The following is a 14,741-nucleotide window of genomic DNA, read 5'->3' as shown; positions in this document are numbered from 1 at the left end:
TTGTTGCAGCTATTGCTAATGCTGCTGCTGTTGCTGCTGCTGCTGCTGCTGCTGTTGTTGCTGCATCTATTGGTGTTGTATTGTTGTTGTTACTGTTGCTGCTATTGCTGCTGCATCTATTGATGCTGTTGCTGCTGCTGCTGTTGCTGCAGCTATTGCTGATGCTGCTGCTATTGTTGCTGCCACTTTGGTAGTGCTGTTGTTGCTGCACCTATTGGTGCTGTTGCTGCTGCTGTTGTTGTTGTCTGATGTTGCTATTGTTGCTGTTGTTGATGTTGCTTCTGATGTTGCTGCTGCTGTTGCTGGTGTTATTTTTGTTGCAACTGTTGCATCTGCGGCTGTTGCTTGTGATGCTGCTGATGTTGCCGTTGCTGTTGTTGCTTCTACTGTTGCTATTGCTTCTACTGCTGATGTTGCTGTTGTTGCTGCTGCTGTGGCTATTTGTGCTGCTGTTGCAGCTGCTGCTGTTGCTGCCGTTGTTGTTGTTGTTGTTGCTGTTGTTGCTGTTGTTGTTGCTTCTCCTATTGTTGTTGCTGCTGACTGCGGCACATTGCAATGTGGAAAATGCTCGCGCTCTAACAAATTTATGAGCGCCACTTGAACGCGACGGCAATTGATGTGGATGTAGTGCTGCAATTGCAACACCAGCAACCGAAACCGGCAACCAGCAGCACAACCAGACTCGATGCCGTTGCCACCACTCGTATCTTGTTTTTCTGTTTTTTTTTTTCAGGTGTTTTTTTTGGGTGGCTGCGACAGGTTGCCCCAGGTTGCGATTATTGGGCGACATATTTGGCATACGGAATTCGGAATTCAACATTCGACACTTGCAGCTGTGCAACGATTCGTTGAGGAAAGAGATGGCAATACTTAAACTAAGAGGGAGAGAGAGCGGGGAGAGTGAGAGTGAACGCAATACGAGGAGCAGAGAGATCAGCTTTTCCATTGCAATTGTTGTGATCAAACGTTTGATCACATGACGACATGAATAAATGCCAACAATTCGCAGACTCGCAGCAGAAAAAAAAGGTTAATTGAAATGAAATCGAAAACGCAGCAAACGGGCAGAGAGATGAAATGAGAGAGAGAGAGAGATGGAGGTAGGGCAGAGAGAGAGAGAGAGAGAGCGACACGTATCTTTAAGGAATGGGTCCTACATATGTATGTACAAGTAAAAATCTCTGGCATAGAAACTTTGCTAAGGATCCCTCACAGACAATACAATACAATCGCTATAACATATAGCTGCGATAGGAATAATCGATCAAATTAACTTATTGTAAAAAAAACTTATCTGTTTTCGTTATAAAATCGGGCTACTCCATTATATAGTTCCTATTGGAGCTATTTTTTTCAAATGTGTTTTCATTGCGAATAATAACAAATGAATGAAGAAATGTGACAATTTTAAGCTGCTGCTGGATTTGAACCGGCGACCTTTGGGAGAAATCGATCGGATAGAAAGCTTCAGTAAAAAAGAAAAGCCGCATCCTTATTGTTTCTTTTCATGTGAATAATAACAAATACAATAAAGAAATGTAAGCGTTGGATTTGAACCGGCGACCTTTAAAAGCAATCGATTGGATAGAAATCGTTCGTATAAAAGATATGTCCCATCCATACTCTTTCTATAACAAATGCAATAAAGAAATCTAATAACTTAGAATTGCTGCTGGATTTGAACCGGCGACCGAGCAATCGATCGGTTATGAAGCTTTTGTGTAAAGGAAATGTCCCATCCCTACTGTTTACCTAAATGATTTTTTTATTATTATTTATTTTTATTAATAATAATTATGAGAATAAATGTAAATTGTTGCTGGATTTGAACCAGCTACCTGCCACCTCTATATGTATATTATGTGGCTTACAAATATGCACCCATTTCGTATTTGGCAATGCAAAGCTAACTTTCTTTCCATCAGTCTTTGGGCACTTATAGCTTTCGCACAAATTTAGCTTAAATATGTGTTAAGACAACGCCTTGTTCTGAATTTATAGATTGTGGCTGACATCTTCTGGTGGCTGCTCCACATAAGTAGCTGCCACTAGCCGGAGCCGCTGGCAGGGCCAAGTCTTTTACTTTAATTAGGCTTCAATCAATGCCAGCGGCAACGTTTGCGCCCTAGTAGCCCACAAGCCCACAAGCCCACAAGCCCCGCCAGAGACCAAAGCGAACCACAACGCGCGCACCACTCCCCGTTGCCGTTGTCAGCCTTAATGACTGGCCCACCAGTGCACGGCACAATAGCACAAAAAAAGCTGCAACAACAACAACAACAACTGTCGAGAATTGGGTCAATTGCAGGCGAGACCTCAGCCATAGAGCCCCTCTCCTCTCCCCTCCTCTCCTCTCCTCTCCTCTAGGTGGCCCCCTAGATCAGAGCCGTAGAAAACTTTGCATGACAGTTGCGTTACGTCTCAGATTCAATTACGGCCAACTGCATATATGTATACTATATACATATCTAAATATACGATATGTATATATACATATATATATATATATATATCGTTATATCGTAACGTTATCGAGCCGTGCCTTAAGTGGCCCTATCAATGCACTTTGCTCAATTGAACCAGCTGCAACTTGGACTTTCAATGATAATAACCCCGCCAAACCCGGCCAGCTAGCTTTTCTAATTTTCCATTGTTTTGCACGCAATTGGCTTGAAGTGCTTGGTGAATGGAGGGAGGGGGGGGGGGGGGGGGTCTTGACTGCTGGACTGCTTAAAATAGACTAAATACCCAATTATCTTGTTCTTAATAGGGCTGCAAAACGTGAAGGTTCGGCTTGTATAGCTGCTTGTGCTCAGGTTTTGGCCCAGACTCGACCTTGGTTTGTCACATTTCTAACATTTCTTGCAACTTAAAATACAACAGTTCAATATTGTACATTAATGAATTGATTAGGAATTTAATTCATTTTTAATTGACTGGATCTAAGTTAATTTTTTAGAATTCTGTGTTTTAATCCGGTTTTCGGACCTTGCTTCGTCACATTTCTAACATTTCTTACAGCTCTCAACAACACTATAAACCTATAAATTTATTAAATATTTAATAACAGTTTATTTGACTTGATTTAAGTTAACTTTTAAGACTTTTTAGGCGGCAATTCGGGTTGTAAAGCTGCTTGTGCTCAGGTCTTGATCCAATTTCAAACATTGCTTACAACTTTCAATAAAATACTTCAATATTATACATTAATAAAGTTATTAGAAATTTAATTCATTTTTATTTGACTTGATTTAAGTTCATGTTTGAGACTTTTTGAGCTTGTGTTTTAACACAGATTTGAACCTTGCTTCGTCACATTTCTAACATTTCTTACAGCTTTCAATATAATATAACAATGTTTTATAACATGTTTTGTTTTTCTTAATTTAAGTTATATTTTTAGACTTTTCGGTTCGCATAGCTGCTTGTGCTTTAACCCAGGTTCAAATCTTGGTTAATTCAATTTTGTACATTTCTTACAACTTTCAATACAACACTTTCTTATTATAAATTAATTAGGAATGTATAACATTTTTATTTGACTTGATTTAAGTTAATTTTCAACACTTTTTAAGCTGCAATCGAGTTTAGTTTGACTTTAAGGCGGGCATTCAACTGGCCGACTTGTCTAGCCACATCGCACGATCAGCAGTATATATGTATGTATATCACGGCCTCGTTGCCTGTTTCAAGCACTGGCTCAAAGTTGAGCATGCCCGCTTGCTGCCACATTTACGGGGTATGCAAAGAAAAAGTAAAACGTTGGAGGCTGCGACTGCTGCGATTGCTGGCATGAAATGTAGAAATGTCTTTCTATATATGTATATTGTTTTATTTTTGCTTATCTTCTTTTTGCTGGTTGCCTCCGTGAGTGGCAAGAACAGCCCAGAGAGCCAATGATCATAACTATTATTACGCTGATCATATGGCTTTATTGTCGAATTTGCCGTCGTGGAACTTGTTTATGTTGTTCTTGTGATTGTGCTTGTGCTTTTTGTTGCTGTTGTGTTTTTCGGAATGAGTTTGTGCCACTTTTTTTGTTGTTGTTGCTGTTGTTCAAGTTGCGCATGGAAAAAAGGCAGCAGCAAGAAAAAAGAATTTCCGTTAACGGGGTCAGCAGCTCGCGCGCAAGTCTTGGCCAATGCGTCTCAGCATTTTGGCCAGGTGAAATGTTTCGGCGATTTTACGCGATTTGTTGACGCTTTTAATATTTTTGTTTTTTCCTCGCTTTTTGCTTTTTGCTTTTTGCAGCAGCTGTAGCCAGCGGCTTGTTAATTATACTTACACAACACCCCAACCGTCCACCCTACCCCCCCCCCCCCCCCCCCCCCTGCCCCCATTGCACGCACACACTCGCTCGCCGCGCTCTTCAATGTTCTATGTTAAGGTTGAGGTTATCAGTGCACGAAAACGTGCCAAAGTACACAATATCAAAGCAAAGACAAGGACAGGCCGAATAACAATGTAAACACATTTGATAAACACGAAAGAACACGGTCAACTGCGACACGCCGAACTTTAAATACCCTTGCGCACATTTCACTCGAAGGGGTTTGAAGACAAGGGTCTTATTTTCGATATCCGATTTATCTATATATTAAGTTTTTGCCAGAAAACAAACCAATCGAACCGAGAAACAACCCAGCCCAACCAAGGCAGAACTTTTCTTAACGAGCTTAAGCTCTAATTGAGCTATATAATATACATATATATATATATAAGTATATGAACTATATAATATAGTGATCCAATGTTAATAAGATGTGATTCATGTTATAGGAGATTAGTGAAGTTTGTCTTGGTCGAGATATTGTTACCCTCTTTTAAGCTATATTATATATATATACTATATACATATATATTATAATAGATAGATATATATATAATAACATATATTAAAGTGATTCACTGTTAATAAAGTATTTTATATATATCTCTATAGTAAATATATAATATATATATGTTAACCTTTTTCTTCAAAATATCTCGATCAAATCTGAAAATTATATATACTATATATTGCTGTAGTATATATATATATATTGATATACATAATACCATGATCCAAAGTTTGGTCTAGATATCTTGAAAGAAAGTGAAGTAAAGCCCAACAGAACTTATCCGAGCGATTTCTATATATGAACTGCAAGAGAAAGATAGAACTATGCAACGTTTATATATATATATATATATATATATATATATATATATATGTATAAGTATATGTATATATATATCGGCTGGGCATATGCTATAGCTTTTTGCTAGAGAGGTGGCAAAGCGGCGAAGGGTAAGCGTAAGGGGCCGAGTGGGTTCTGGCCAAGTGCTTGACTGGCCCGTGGAGCATGCCCTATATCATAATTATCAACATCATCGACATGGCATGGAATGTTGTTGTGTTTACGCTATATCGAGTGGGTTTCTGATAAGCGGAAACTGTTAGCAACTTTTATTTTATGTTTTTGCTGTTGTCCAAAACACACTTGGGACCTGAGTCGCTAATATGTGGGTTAAACAAGCGTTAAGTGATTGAGATACGCATCGTTATGGATATACTATATACTATATATATATATATATATATTTACTATATACAGTAGACACTCGGTCAGTTATCGCTGGAATTCCTTCGTAAAAGTAACACGCTCTTTATGGCCGTGACAAATGCATGTTCCATAGTTGGATTCTACGCGCAAATTGGGAATTTCCTTTCAAGTGGTTTCTTATTTTTTTTATTTATTTTTTGTTAATGGACTGCTTAAAGCTTTATCTGGCTTGTAAAAACTTAATTGCAGTGTATGGAACTGTATATAAGTAGCTTGAAATTGATAGTAAGGCCTTGTCTTAGCTAATCGAAGACATGCCATAATACGAATATAACTGCTACAAAAGATATCTGATTCCGTATTAACACATATAATCGTAAATATATTTTACAAGAACAATGTTGCCAGATTTAGATGCCAAATTGATCAATAGGCCGAACCATGAACAAAGAAACAAAGAGGATATTTAAGGGGAACCATTTTTACATGAATTTTGACTAAGTATAATGTTGCCAGATTTAGATGCCAAATTGATTTTCTATATATGTATCTAAAGATGTATGTATGTATGTATGCATGTATAAATGTAAGCATGTTTATACATACATATATATGCATGAATATATGAATGAATGTTTGAATGAATGAATGTATGCATTTTTGTATGTGTGTTTATGTATGAATGTGTGTGCGTGTGTGCTTGTGTGTATGTATGTATGTGCGTATATATGTACATATGTATGCATGCAAGTCAATTGTCTTATAAAATAGCAATAGCAGACCAAGTTGTCTTGTTGCGCGGCAAATTTAAATAAGAAAACGTAATTATTAAAGCTGCCCTCCTCCTCGATTCTCAAAAATGTAAGTAAGGCTTGCAGACTTTACCTATGATTTAGGCGCAGGCGGCTTCAACGCTGGAAGCTGAGGAGCCGGAGGAGGAGCACCAAGGGGGCGGAGCAGGAGGCGTAGGTATGTATGTATGTAGGTATGTATGTATATAGGTATGTAGGTATGTAGGTATGTGTGTGTGTGTGTGTGTGTAAGTGTGTGTTTGTGTGTGTGTGTGTGTGTATATCTGTATGTATTTTTACATGCATTTTGACCAAGAATAATGTTGCCAGGCCTTGCCCGTGGAATTTCCCAAAACCCCGTCCCAACGTGCACCTTCATTACATAAGGTAACGAGTGTGAAAGTTTCAGATTCCCAGCTCTTACGGTTTGGGCTGTGTGTTGTTCATGAATCAGTCAATCAGTCAGTCAGTCAGTCAGGAAAAACAGTTTTATATATAGAGATCCAAGGGAAGAAGGAAAAAGTACTTGAAAAATCGCCTAACCATATCTTACCTAATCAAAAGAATGCTTATTGTATGCTTTATAATCCATATTTTATTTGTAGATCGATTTATACAGGAAACTATAAATAGCACTAGCTAACGAATTCGTATAATCCTCATTGTTCAGTTGCCTTTACTTCATATATGTAAATATATAATACAACATGCTTTTTATATAAGATGCCTAGAGGTTTTATTTCTATAATAAAGCTTAGAAACCACTCACCCTCTCTTAGGAACTGAAGGCTCTAGGGAGTTATCTGAAAGCTATTTTAATGTAAGGCCTGCGTATTTAGCCGCAAGAAATTCTTTAAATTAAGACAGAATACTTATTAGAGCACGGTTACAAACCTATTTTGCGGTTTTAAATGGAATATTTTTCCGTAAACTTAACCTTGAACCAGTTTAATTGGATTAAGAACAACTGAATCTGAAACCTAACCGAAACATATTAATTTCAACATTGATTTGGCTTAAAACAATATTTATTTAGAATTATTAAAAATAAAAAGAAATGTGACGAACTTATTTTTAAACCAAAATCTGGCTTCACAAAAGTAAAAAAACCTGAAAAATCCAGTTGGAAAACCAATTCGACAACATGCCCAAAATTTTGAGAGGCGCCCTAAAGTACCGTTTCATTCACATGCATAAATGCTGCCTACAGTGTGCACTGACTATAAAGAACGCGTTGCTTGCAGAATGCAAAATTAACAATTGCAAAATAATAAATAATAATCTTTACTTCAAGCATCTGATGTACAGCTGCAGATATGTATGTAATAACTTGAAGTTCTTGCTAACGAGCGCGCACTGTATTTTATTTGATGTCTTTATTTTGGTTATATCAGCTTTCAGTCACGCCTCTTTAAGCTGTTTGCCGCCCACACAGTTACTTGGCCGTGTCTAATGCCTTTATTGCTATTAGCTTAAGAATTTAAATGTAGGCATCGAAGTAATTAAATATAATCGGAAATCCAAGCCCAAAGCTGCTGCTAACTTGACTGACAGTTAAACAGCGATTGGCTGGCGGCGCGCCCCTTCGCCAATGCCCAACTTTGGAGGGGGCAACAACTCGAAAGTTTGGTGCGTGGCGGCAATTAGTGAAGATGGCACAGACTTAAGATGATGTCATATGTGTGTGTGTGTGCGTGTGTGTGTGTGTGTGTGTGTGCGGGATAGGCGCGGCAAGGCGGCGGCCTCCTTAGTCAATGCCAATCAATAGATGGCGCGATATAAATGGTCACGCATGTGCCAAGGCACTCCTGAAACTCTCAACTCCCATGCACAAGCTTTGTCGCTGCAGCGCAGCTAGCAGGAGCGCACCCAGAGCGTAACCCACGCCAAAGCGCGCCGACGGCAGCGCTGAAGGTCGCCGGCGTCGCAGTCAGAATGAGTTGCTTGCGCAAATAGCAGCAGAAGCAGCAGCAGCAGCAGCAACGGCAGCGGCAGCGCCATCACCTGTCTTATGCAACGCACGCGGCTTCAGCGCTCACCAACTGGGTTCAGTTTGCCCAGCTAGCGCGACAAGTGAAGATAGCACACGGCATAAACGGTAAACGGTAAACAATAAAAGCAACATCTTCTACGGCGACGGCGACAGCGACAGCGACAACTACACGCTAACAGCTACAATCTGTCAATTGTGCGCTGCAGTTTTTCCTTTCACCGCGCCGGCGCCAATTGCTCTTATTGCTGATAAGATAAAACAGCAGCAGCAGCAACAGCAACAACAACAACAACAACGAGAGGAATAAAGAGCGCAAGTGCGAGAGCTTATAGGGAGAGAGCGCATACAGCTGAGCGCAGTTTGCCTGGATTGCTGCGTGCCTTCTTGTTGTTGTTGTTTTTGTTGTTGGAGTGCTGCCGTCTGGCGCTATTATTAGAGAGTTACCGTTGCTTTATTACTGCCTGCTTGCCTGCTACTATTATTGCCTGTGTGTGTGTGTGTGCGCGTTGTTGCTGGTGTATTGGTGTTGTATTCGTGTTCTGTGCATATTTTGCGCGTTTTTTGTTTTCAGTTTTGTTAACGTCGTCGTCGCCGCCGCCTCGCAACGCTGCTGCCAAAGCAGAGAGTCCGCAGCAGAAAACAAAGCAAAGGCAAGAGCGCAACAAGAAAAGAGTGAAGAAAAGACCAAAGCAAACACGCCGCTAGCCGCAGTTAGTACGCAGTTCTAAGCACCTTTTTTTTTTCTGTTGCTAAAGTTAACTTTAATGCGGGCTCCAGTTGTGTTTGTGTGTGGGTGTTTATTTTTGTATTGTTTTTTATGACAATGTGCAAATTGTTGAACGATAAATGCACACAAAAAAGCTGCAGTAGCTGTGCACCAAAACAAAAAAAAAAAAAAAAACAGAAAAACATTAACAAAAGCACAAGTAAAACAACAACGCAGAAAGTGGCACGCGAAATTCTAGCAACAACAACAACAACAAATGCCAATAAGAAAAGTGACCCTCGTGAGGGCCGTCACGTACAGAGTGCGAGCTAGTGTGAGTGAGTGAGAGAGCGAGAGAGCGTGCGATTTACTGTTGTTGTTCTCATTGTTGTTGTTGTTGGCAATGCGGCAGGCAATTGTCATTTTGACAGCCTCCACAATTCCAATCGGCAAATGATGAATGGCTCCAATAAGAATAAAGTGGAACAAATTTGCTGCCAATCAGTGAGAGTTTCAAAGTTTTGTTTTTTATTGTTATTATATTTTTTATTTCGCATTAGATGCGACACTATTAAATTTATAATTGTCTTCACGATTTTTTTGTTGTCTGTCAAGTGCTTTGTTTTTGTTTGTTGTTATTAACTGAAAACTGCACAAGTGGAATTCTAAGCCGACAAACTTGAGTTGTACAGTGAACGCTCGCTAGAATAGATAATACAAAATTGCTCTAAATTGTTTAACTGAAAATACTAACCAATCTCTCACTCTTTCTTCCACTTTTGAGAGTGAATTGAAAAGTAAATATTCTAACTTATAAAATTCGAACAATCTTATTCTATTCTAACTAATTTGTCGCTTCAATATTTGGCCCAGCCAAATAGTCTTAACAATTCTTTGTTATTTACTCAACCATTTTTATGGCTTTCACTTTGCTTATGCAATTTGATTATCTATTTATATTTACCTGGACGATATCTGAGGTAGTCGATGCATACGATTGTGTGTGTGCCAGTGTGGAGTGCGTGAAAATTGGCCTGGCATTTGGCCAAAACTCGAATATCGTGTGGCCCAAATGGAATATACTTCGATAAAGACCCGCCGAATGTTATTTAGCATAAGTTCTTGGCATTAGTCACCATTAGCCAACCGGCTGATAAGTCAGTCGGGCGTGCTTCTATTTCCATCTCTATCTCCGGGCCGCGGTTTCTGCTGCGGGTTTCTTTAGTCGCTGCAGATAAAGGCGCTGTGTAAACTTTTCCACAGGTGCCTTTATCACAACCCGATCGCACCAAAGCCCACATACAAACCACTAATACCAATATATATGTATGTGTGTGTGTGTGTGTGTGTGTGTGTGTGTGTGTGTGTGTGTGTGTGTGTGTGTGTGTACTTGGACACAATTTGCATAGTTGTTGTGGCTCTTCTGACTAGTTTGCCTCCGGCGCGAAACTGCACAGTAATAATAGCTACGAACTTGGCGCATACCGAAACTTGAATACCCTTGCAGCAACTAATTTTACGACCGATTATATAGTTTGCCAATTCTGATAAGATTTGGCTCTTAAGAGGCCATAATTAGGAGGCCAAGTTAGTAAAGATTTCTATGCTAAAAGTCATTTTATTGACTGATTTCTTCGATAGATCCATATAATATCATAAGGTTAGCGCTTATGTGGAGTATGATCATGGGAAATAATAATAATAATAAATATCAAGTTTCTTCAATATATACTGCAGAAAACAAAAAGGTTTTCTATGCAAAGACTCATTCTCTTAACTGATTCCATCTATATAATATACATATATATAAATTATATATACTGCAAAAAAAAAACAAAAATGTTTTCTATGCATTATAAGGTTTGGCTTATATGTGGGGAACATGAAGCTATAGGATATATTGGTTCGATCTGGGCGATTGCAATATGAGTAATAAAAAAACTGGAAGATAAATCCGTGCAAAGTTACATGAAGATAGCTTCGGAACTGAAAGAATAGATAGACAAATTATATAGACTCAAGTGTTTTATATTGAGCAAGAATATATATATTCTTGCTATATACTCTATATACATATGTATATACAATCTTCCCGTATACTCTGTATATATATATATATACTCTAAACATATGTATACATTCTTGCTGTATACCCTATATTAACTCTATGATTCACATTTTCACCAATAAAAATTACATATACTCTGTAAACATATATGTATATTTACTCTATATATATAAATTCTTTCTCTATGCTCTATACATATATAGATATTCTTACCATACATATATATTCTTGCTGTATACCCTATATATAGTGCACGCTTCGCTCTTCGACCAAACTGCAATACCCTCTAGGTAGGGTATATCAAAGATGAGCATCCAATATAAAATTGCCGCACGTCGCCGCTTGTGATATCATCGCCTAACTTTGGATAAGACTCAATCTCAGCTTCGGGTCTCCCCCACCTCCTACCTCCGTCTCAGAGCCCCGCTCCGTAGCCCCAAATGCAATGCCAATGCCAATGTCGCGTGCATTGCACAATGTATCTGAAAACACAGTTTACACAGCTCGAAAAATTCCCAATGCCCGCCATAAATATACATATATATATATATGTATATATGATATTTATATAGTATATTGTACATGCTTATGCGATGAGCATTTCCTGAGCTCTGATTAATCATCGATCAGAGATTTGTTTTTGGGGAAATTTCGTTGTTGTTTACCTCGCTTTTTATTTGCATTTTTGTTGTTTTTATGATTATCTTTTGGAATGTTTGTACTTCTGATTCGGCTCGTTAGCGTAAAGTGGCCCGAAAATGGAACTGAGCTTAACTATAACTTTTTAGGCATACATACGGTTATGTGGCAGCAGCAGGTGCATAACGGTAGAAAGTTGCCAATTTTGTGACTGCGAAATATTCATAAAGGAATATTTATTGTCCACAGCACTTAAAATGCCATAAGCCATGCCCTAAACCCAATGCCCGTTCATCATTATCATTAGGCAATTTAAAGGTCAAGCAATTATATTCATTGTTAGCAACGGGCACATTACGAAATTCCTGTTTAAGTTGATATACAGCTGCGATTATAAATGGAAATCGAAACAGTAATAGAAATAGAAATAGAAATAGAAACAGTAATAGAAATAGAATCTCTGATAAATTACGTGACTGGCAACTAAATAGCTTTTAACTAAATTGCGTTTAGATATTACAGGTTGTTGGATTTGATAATTAGGTGACATCAGCTTCAAAGAATCACATTCCCATAGATACAACTAAATAAGAATTTAATTCTGGAGATGAGCAACAGCAGAGATTGATAGCTCGACTAAGCAGAGCTTAAACTATACAATTATCTAACCACAGATCATCACGTAAACGTGCTTAAACTTATCTTTTTGTCTCCAATTGCTCTTTGTCTCTCTCGCTCTCGCTCTCTCTCTCTCTCTCTCTCCATCAGCCTCTCGGTCCCTCACTGTCTCTCTTACTTAAGTCTCGATTACTTTTAATTATTCAATTCATCTTTCAGCAATATCCCTAAGCGTTTTTTCTAATTCTTCTTTGTTCGATTTCCTGCAACGTTCTGTCTTGATTTCTAGCTAAGTCTCTTAAGAGCATTTGCTTCTTTGCGATACTTCTTTGCGCGATATTCAGAAGCCTTAAACGAGCAATTGCGCTCTCCCCCTCCCTCTCTCTCTCTCTCTCTCTCTGTCTTCCTCCCTCTCTTCCTATCTCCTTGCCAAACATCTGTTTACTCTTTCATTGCAGGCATTTCACTTTTTCTTTTGGCCTGACAGCCTCAAACGTTCTACAGGCAGTTCTAATCTAATCTCGCTCTCTTTCCCTCTCTCTTTCACATCTCTTTCTCCCTTGCAAGCTTTTCAGTTTTCCTTTTAGTCCGGATATCCTTAAACGTTCTACAAGTAGCGCTCATTTATCTTTTCCTTTTCAACCTCTTCTTCTTTGCACGACATTTTTGATCGTTTTATCAGCGGCATTGCTCGACTCCGTCTTATTTGGGAATCAGATTGAACTTTACCAAACAAAGGCACACTTAAACCATAAAAACCGCATAAAGACTTTTCAAGTGCTTCTCCAGATAAGCTACAAAGAGGGACTTTGCTTTACAATCGATTCGAACAGAAATATATGTACATATGTATATTGAGATATGTGGATTAACATACAGAAACGCAGCTGTTTATAATTAATGATGGGACAATACTTGAATTGCTTTTGATTGAATGAAAAACTCGACCGTTTACCCTGTCAATATCTAATTGCAAACTGAATGCTATTATATACACACATATATGTATATATGTATATGTATATATATATTAGAGGGTATACCCCGGCCTTGCCAGTGGTACGTATAAAATAAATAAACAAAGAGAATGAGATTTGACCGAGTTATGGGGGTGGGAAATTTTGAACTATGTCCCTTTAGGATATTTGAGGGAATGCATTTTTCTATAAGTGTGAACGTTTTATATATAACGTTTATATATATATATATAACGTTTTTCGCAATTTTTGCACACTTGCGGGCGGAATTTCCCAAAACCCCGTCTACAGGGAATATTTCAGCTTCCCAGCTCTTACGGTATGGGCACAGCCCATGATCGCCAATCAGTCAGTCAGGACAAAGAGTTTTATATATTTTGAGATATATGCATAGATATATATATCTAATCTGTGAGGTTGTTAATGAGTGAGCCGGGGCTTGAGTCAGCTAATAGTATAAAATTATAGCGCATGTGTGTGACATATACCATAAAGGTCAGTAGTATATGACTTGATAAGTAGATGCACACATATTTGGATATATATACACATACATATATAGATAGTTGGTTAGAATAGTCATATATTTCTTTTCTTTGTCAATTCGAAATCCAGTTTACGAAGTTTTAGAGCTTTTGCACAGATTCTGCACAATTTCGGCTTCGCGGGGTTTCGATCTCTCAACTTTGTGCTCAATAAAAGCCGTTAAGCTTTACGGCAATTGGTCAGTCAGTCGACTATATGCTATATACACATACTATATATGTATTTTAATTTATTTTATTTTATTTGATATTTTTCGGCCAGCACAATACAACTGGCATGTTTGTGGAACGTGATGATTTTTGAGAATTGTTTCGATGTCGTCGCCTTGTCGCTTTGATAGCCGAGGAATTTTTTCTTACTCATGTTTATTTCAAGTTTAACTAACTGACTATAAAAGCTCAACCGCCCCGCCCCGCCCCGCTCCGCCTAGCTGCCTCTCGCTTACTCACACACACACACACACACACACACACACTTGTGTGCTTAAATAGCCAAAATTGATAACCAAAAATGTGTTTAGTAAAGTTTGCACGTTGCTCGGTTCCATTTCTCAAAGCCATTAGAATTAGCAACAACGACAACAACAACAACAACAAATCGACAAAATAGCTAAACAGTGAGTAAAATTTAATTAGCCAAGCTAATAGTCGGGCTAATTAGTGCGGCAGCTCGTTAAAAAACAAAAGCGCCAAATCGATTTACAGATGCTTCAAGGCGTATACCACAAGGGTTGCCAAATGTTCTCCAAGGGGGGAAAGGGGCGGTGGATAGGGGTGGGGGGTAGGTGCAGCATTGAAGCAGTAAGTCGGACACGTGTCTCAATTACACGACTGTAAGCATATACCCGCACATATGTA

The 14,741-nt window shown here is 38.6% G+C and overlaps 1 protein-coding gene across 4 annotated transcripts in view; it reads left to right on the top strand.

Annotated features, from left to right (window-relative positions):
• Positions 1-14,741, top strand: part of LOC135439980 (proteoglycan 4) — a 37,946-nt gene that overhangs the window by 14,202 nt on the left and 9,003 nt on the right. The window contains exon 1 of one of the 4 annotated variants that reach the window (XM_064698912.1): positions 8,406-8,435. The exons of 1 other annotated variant lie outside the window; for it this stretch is intronic. The gene's annotated coding sequence lies outside the window, so the exon portion shown is untranslated. Of the gene's footprint in view, positions 1-8,405; positions 8,436-8,901; positions 9,041-14,741 lie in introns of those variants that run through there. 2 more of the 4 variants (XM_064698911.1, XM_064698910.1) reach the window with 2 other exon arrangements.

This window comes from Drosophila montana, unplaced genomic scaffold, assembly GCF_035044405.1.
Source record: "Drosophila montana isolate Dmon_TW-CO22-7 unplaced genomic scaffold, ASM3504440v1 contig_786_1, whole genome shotgun sequence".
Taxonomy (NCBI): Eukaryota; Metazoa; Arthropoda; class Insecta; order Diptera; family Drosophilidae; genus Drosophila; species Drosophila montana.
This window is presented reverse-complemented; position numbering and strand designations above follow the sequence as displayed.